Here is a 6,000-nt window from a genome sequence, read left to right on the forward strand (position 1 = left end):
GAATAAACAAAAAGACGGTAACAGACCGGCGTGTTTTCCTAAATGTTGGTTACTGATTAATGACAGTTTTTCAGTAGAAATGACTGAGAGAAAGAGGAAGTTTTCTTCTGAGCTCTCCATTTCCTCTGATTCATCTGTTAAAAAAAGAGAAACAAGACATAGCAGAAAACGGCCTCATCACAGGAGTAAAAAATCTGACATTTGGAGAGAATTCTGCGTTTTAGCTGACGTCAAAACTGAAGTGATTTGCTGTTTGGATGCTTGTATAAATAGAGATGCCCGTTGAGACCTTTTTCTCACTGATTATAAACATTAACAAAGAGAGAATGGAAAAGTGAGCTGCAGTTATGACACGAGGATACAATACAGCAATGGCCCTTGGAGCGCTGCACCAAAAGACCCAAACAATCAACCTCTGAATAATTCACCTGACCTCTTAGGGCCATAGAGCCACTCCTCCTATCATCTTACCTGGTAAAACGCTGACATTTTGATTGACCTTTTATTGCTTGGTAATCTCCAACATTTTAATATACAATCAGACATGCAGGGTCCCATCAGTCCCATAATAAAAGATGTAAACTTGGATTTTTGATCCTGATTAAATTAACTTTTGAACTGCTAGGAGAGTGTATAGTACGTTTGGTCTGAGATACATAAGCATCCTTGGTATCCCCTGCCTTTTTTCAGTTTAGCTGAGATTTACAATTGTTCCAGTCAAAATCTCGGTAATTTCTGTCCACTATTTTTCTCTGATTTTCCTCCTGTCTGTTTCAATCTTCTTGTCATATTTAATTTTTCCTCTTTTTTGTTGATTTGTTTGATTGGTCTTGCCACTCAAGGTTAGCCATGTGAATTTGCTTGTCCATCAGACCTTGAAATGCAACAATTAAGTTCATGCATCTGCTGTGGTGACTAATTTTGGTTGTGAAACCCTTTTTAAAAGTCATAGGACTCGGTTTCATCTTTAGTTTTTGTGGCCTCAAGAGGTGCAGGCTTCCATCATTTTCCATACTCTGATACTTTCAATGCCTCATGTTTAAAACATCTTAGTTTCTATTTCCATATTAATTGTGCTGAAAAATGCCAAAACTTAAGTAACACTTCAGAGCTTCTGCCACACTTTCAGTCAAAAGCTGCTGCAAGGTAAAGAGGTAAAGAGGCTCTCCTGGTTCTTCATATGTTTTTTTTCTCTGGTTGACCCGTAATGAATGTGACAGACCAAACATTCTTCCAATCAGCCTCTGAGATTCTTTTTTTTCTTTAAAGGTTCCACCTTAGCCCCCTTAACCCGACAACAACAATGGTGGCAGACTACATGATTGTGTTAGTGCTTTCAGACGCTACCGAGCTAATGGATCTTACAACAAAATCTTCTGCTCCTCTTCTACCACCGTGAGCAACAAAAGGCCATTGAGAACAGTATACGCCACATGTTCTTACATCCACTGTGGTGTGCAACCAGAAGGGCAGCCAGGAGAAAGTTTTGGATAAGAGAAAAGTTTTCAGTGTGCTTGCCCCACAATCTTCTTATCTGTTCTTTGTGTATTTCTGTGGCAGCATTACAGTGCCACTTACATGCCTGGAACATATACTACAGGGCTTTAAGTCATTTTGTATGGTTTCATGCTTATGTGGACACTTCTTGAAACAATGCCATGTTTACAGAAATCTTACATAGTCATGGACAAAACATACATGATAGAAGGCTCTGGATGCCACATCCAGAATAGATGCAATGTATCATAGGGACTGGGAATAAGGTGGACATATTTACTGTCCAAATCAGTGGTTCTCAACTGGTCTACAGCCAGGACCCACCACCACCTCCTTGCCGATCAATCACAACCCAGATTTCTGAAATCATTCAATCATTAGCACGTGTTTTTGATGAAAAATGTTACTGTTTAGTACCTTAATGGAAGAAACATGACTGAACAAAGAGAAAGGGCAAAACAAAATGTTTAAAAAGTGCTTCATTATTGAAGGACATGCATTCATACTAGGGGTGTGACGAGACACTTATCTCATGAGACGAGACAAGATTTGGGCCCACGAGACATGAGATGAGACGAGATTTTACACTTTTTTTAATTTTGGAAAAAAAATACATGGGTGGATGATATGTCCTTTATACAACTGAAAGTCATAATTGCAACGCATTCAGGTCTATTCAAAAATGTTTGAATTGAGTACTGAATAGGCTATCAATGCTTCCAAAGAGTGCTTTGTCTAACTCTGACTCAAACTGTACAATTTAATGCTCTTCAAATCAAACCTTTCATTTTAACAGTCTACAAAATATTTAATTTACTACACTATGCACTCATTGCTACAATTACAATAACTATTTTTAGTACTATACCTTATTATATATAGTAAATGCATTTAGACTATTTTAAAAGTATTTTAAGCACCGTTTACAACAGACTGAAATACAAAGAGCTGCATCAGTAAAATCAAACTATTTTTCATCCTCTTTAAGGACATCCATATTTAAAACACTCAAAATACATCTTTAAGTCAATAACAAGTAATTTAAAGAAATAGATTATTTTATCGTTTTGTGGTCTTTTTTCTCATACGAGCTTTAACAGTGTTAAAGCTCATGATGTTATGAGCGTGTGTGTTAATGTGTGCGTTGGTGACAGTGTGTGTCTCTGTCTGCTGTCAAACAACAAACATGGCACGTTTAACTGAAGCTTTAACTTCGCTTTTTGGAGCTAACATGCAGACCTGTTGCGCTACACATGTTAAGCTTCTGACTGCTGATAGCACAGCCAATAGCTGATGGATGTGTGACTGACAGACGGTGAGACGAGAAGGAGACATGACGAAGCCGCGACTCAAAGTTACAAAGTCACAAATAGCGGCACTACGAGCGAGTCTGCGCACATTCATGAACTAAATAAACGCTGTATTCTCCTCATGGAGAATGGCTTTCACCTGCAGCATTTCATCAGTTCACACCGTTATGATGATGCATAGGCAGATCATGTACGGCCCAAGTAGCTCACGCGAGGGGAGGGGGTTAGCCTCTGTTTCCTCATTTGCTCTCTCACCAACAGTTTAAAAGTGTCCAGGGCATGTTTGTGATCTTTTATAACTTCCAGTTTGGTATTGTTTTCTGTAAGGAGAGCTGCTGCTCCAAGTGCCTGTGCAATATTGATCTTGTGAGATTGATTTTTCCGCGACGAGAAATCTCGAGGCGTGTATTCATACATTTTTATTTTACTCAATTTTCCTCAGACAGCATGGAAATTTGAAAGCAAGGAATTTCGTCATTATCTCAGAGAAACCAAGTTTATCATGGGGTTAAGAATATAGATAAGTTGAAACATTGAGAAAAGACCTAAATGTACTCGTTATCACTTGAAAAACTTTATAAAAATGTATGGATGTACCGTATGTCCACACACTTTTAAAGACTTTATGTCACATTTTTTCCTGGCACCCTCTTGCGACCCACCTTTGGGTCCTGACCCACCAGTTGAGAACCACTGATCTTAATGATAGCATCCACAGGGTGTCGCCAAAACAGACAAACTGAAAGTTCTGACAGGAGCTTTAATCTCATGTGCAACGTGACTTTTACAGATGACTGAGTAAAAAGTACAAAACTGGATAATCCAGTGGGATGAACACCTTACAATTCATAAACAGAAAAATATCAATAAAGAAAAAACGTGAGTAAAATGACAGATATAATAGCAGACCAGGTGCACAATCATCAAATTGCACTGTTCTTCTTTAAATAAGAGCAACTAATACAGTACTATGTAGACTTATATGTAGACTTACACTCCACTGTCTTCAGGATATAGAAATTACTCATCATTTATCATTGATTACAAACAGTACAGTTATATCTGTCATAGACAACCTTCTCATCGTGTCTCTTCCTATAAACACACACGATATCATCTTCACTTTCAGCACACTAAAGCGAAAACATGAAGTAAAACCACATGTAGAGAAGTGGACAACTCTGCAGCAGTTCAGCACAGCCTCAAAAAGGACGAAACAAATGTTACATGAAAATACCTGGGTGGAAAATAATAGGCTATTTGAGAAAAGTTTAAAAAAAAAACTCAAGGAACCAGGAAGCTCCGTTAAAGCGAGAGAAAACCAAAGTCACTCGAGCTGTAGTATACTTTGGTTTGATTTCCATCGTGGAGCTGCACTTTTTTTTAAAGTATTTCCAGCTTTCCACTCCTCATCACTCTTTCCGTTACTTGTCCTGTTTTCTGGCTCCCTGCAGGACAGCCGAGAGAGAGTGAGGAGACACCGCTCTACCATTCACTCCAGCTTCCTGTTCGACAGTCTGCCTCTTTTTTCTCCTCCTCTGTCTCCATCTCCCTGTTTCTCCCCAAAAATCCATCCCATCATGTCAAACAGCCTCCCCTTCGCATTCAACCTTTTAACGCAGGTAAAACAGCGACTGTCAGCACACCTTCTTACCTGCTTCGCAGCTTTGATTAACTCGTGGGTATCCTATAAGAAAGTCTCCAAACTTCGAGGACGAGAAACAAGGGCTAATGTTTTCCTCCTGGGTCCCCACCACCCGCCTCTCCTCTTCCCCTCCCTCATGTTCACCCCTCCTCTATTTCTTTGCACACTCCTCCCTGTTTTGTCTGTCCACTCCTCTGTGGTATCTTTGTGAGAAGCGTGTTCAGTTAAGTTTCTAGTTGTCTATGGTCAAACGTTAGAAGACTTGTTAACGGGAAGAAGAAATAGCGCGAGTCAGGGCGAAACAAAGGCGGTCACGTGACGTAAAACGGTTATTAATTACTTTAGGGTAATCCCGGAGCCTTTGGTAGTGAAACTTACTGTAAAATTCACGTCGAGTTTCCTCGTACAGGGTTGAGATAGGCTACTCATGGTTTATGTAAAAATGTCATTTTAAGTAGACTACTAAATCGGTTATTGTGTGCAATAATTGTAATAATTTGTAATTAATTCTAAGGTCATGCAAATAAAGTGTTGCACTAAAAAAAGAGTGAGAACCTACGATGAGAATATTATGTGGTGTTCTACTTAAATATTAACGCGAATTTCTAAATGCAGAACTGCAAAGATTCTCTAGACCATTAAAAGTGATACATTTAAAGCTCCTGAGAAGAGTTTTTTTTTCCCTGGTTGTCAAACAGATGCCTCTCTATGACCTAAAAAAAGCAAATTAGTCCATTAGCAACAATACTGATTTCTTTGTGTTAATTTTAATAAGTGAAACAGCTCTGAGGGGTTGGCATCAATTTGGAGTATTAAGGCTAACAGCACACTACGCAGAGAGCTTTTTTTATTTTCCATGTCAAAGATTTGTGAGTGACACAGCCTATGTTATATATTGTTTTAAAAATACCACACTTGTTCAGGTCAAAATCAGCAAAAAGATAGATTTGTGTTTGGCACAATGCTGACTTGTATTGTGGGCAGAGCCCAACTGGCTACAGGACTCTAACTGCCCTCTCTACCCTCTCTACTCTCTCAGAGGTGAATGTTGTCATTTACATTTATTGTTCATTTACTATTTACAGACTTTATTTAGGTTTACTACTGACTATTTGTCCCTTCTTTCTTTCTCCTCTTTCCCTGGTCTTTCTCGTCCTTTGACCACTGCTCCTGTTCTCTCACTATTCTGTCCCTGCCCTCACTGGATTCAGTACCTGAACCATCACACTGAAAGGCAGCAGTCTTAACCATTGCAACAGTGTGTATTTGATTTCTTAGGCTTGATGTCCCTTCCCTTAGCATAGGGCAGTTCAAAATCATGATGCCTGCTCCAGCTGGGGTTAGATCACTCCAATCACTTCAGCTCCTCACAAGAAGGCCTCAGCCAGGGTTCGATCGCTAATCCTGCACACTGTAAGGCAGCAGTCTTTAACCACGTCACCAGCGTTCTGTAGAGGATAGTTAAACTGCTGACAGGACATCTTGAGTGTGAAACCGGCCTCTCTCAACTTGCTCAGGCCGGGTTGCGCTCAAGATGAATAAAAAGAT

General features: G+C 39.5%; 1 protein-coding gene across 4 annotated transcripts in view; it reads right to left on the reverse strand.

The window, feature by feature from the left end:
• Window positions 1–4,579, reverse strand: part of LOC121509692 (phospholipid-transporting ATPase ID-like) — a 60,571-nt gene extending 55,992 nt beyond the window's left edge. For 2 of the 4 annotated variants that reach the window (XM_041787275.1, XM_041787277.1), the window contains exon 1: window positions 4,462–4,524. The gene's annotated coding sequence lies outside the window, so the exon portion shown is untranslated. Of the gene's footprint in view, window positions 1–4,461 lie in introns of all 4 variants that reach the window. The other 2 variants (XM_041787276.1, XM_041787279.1) reach the window with 2 other exon arrangements.
• Window positions 4,580–6,000: the final 1,421 nt, after the last annotated feature.

The sequence above is a fragment of the Cheilinus undulatus genome, linkage group 5 (genome assembly GCF_018320785.1).
Source record: "Cheilinus undulatus linkage group 5, ASM1832078v1, whole genome shotgun sequence".
NCBI classification, from domain to species: Eukaryota; Metazoa; Chordata; class Actinopteri; order Labriformes; family Labridae; genus Cheilinus; species Cheilinus undulatus.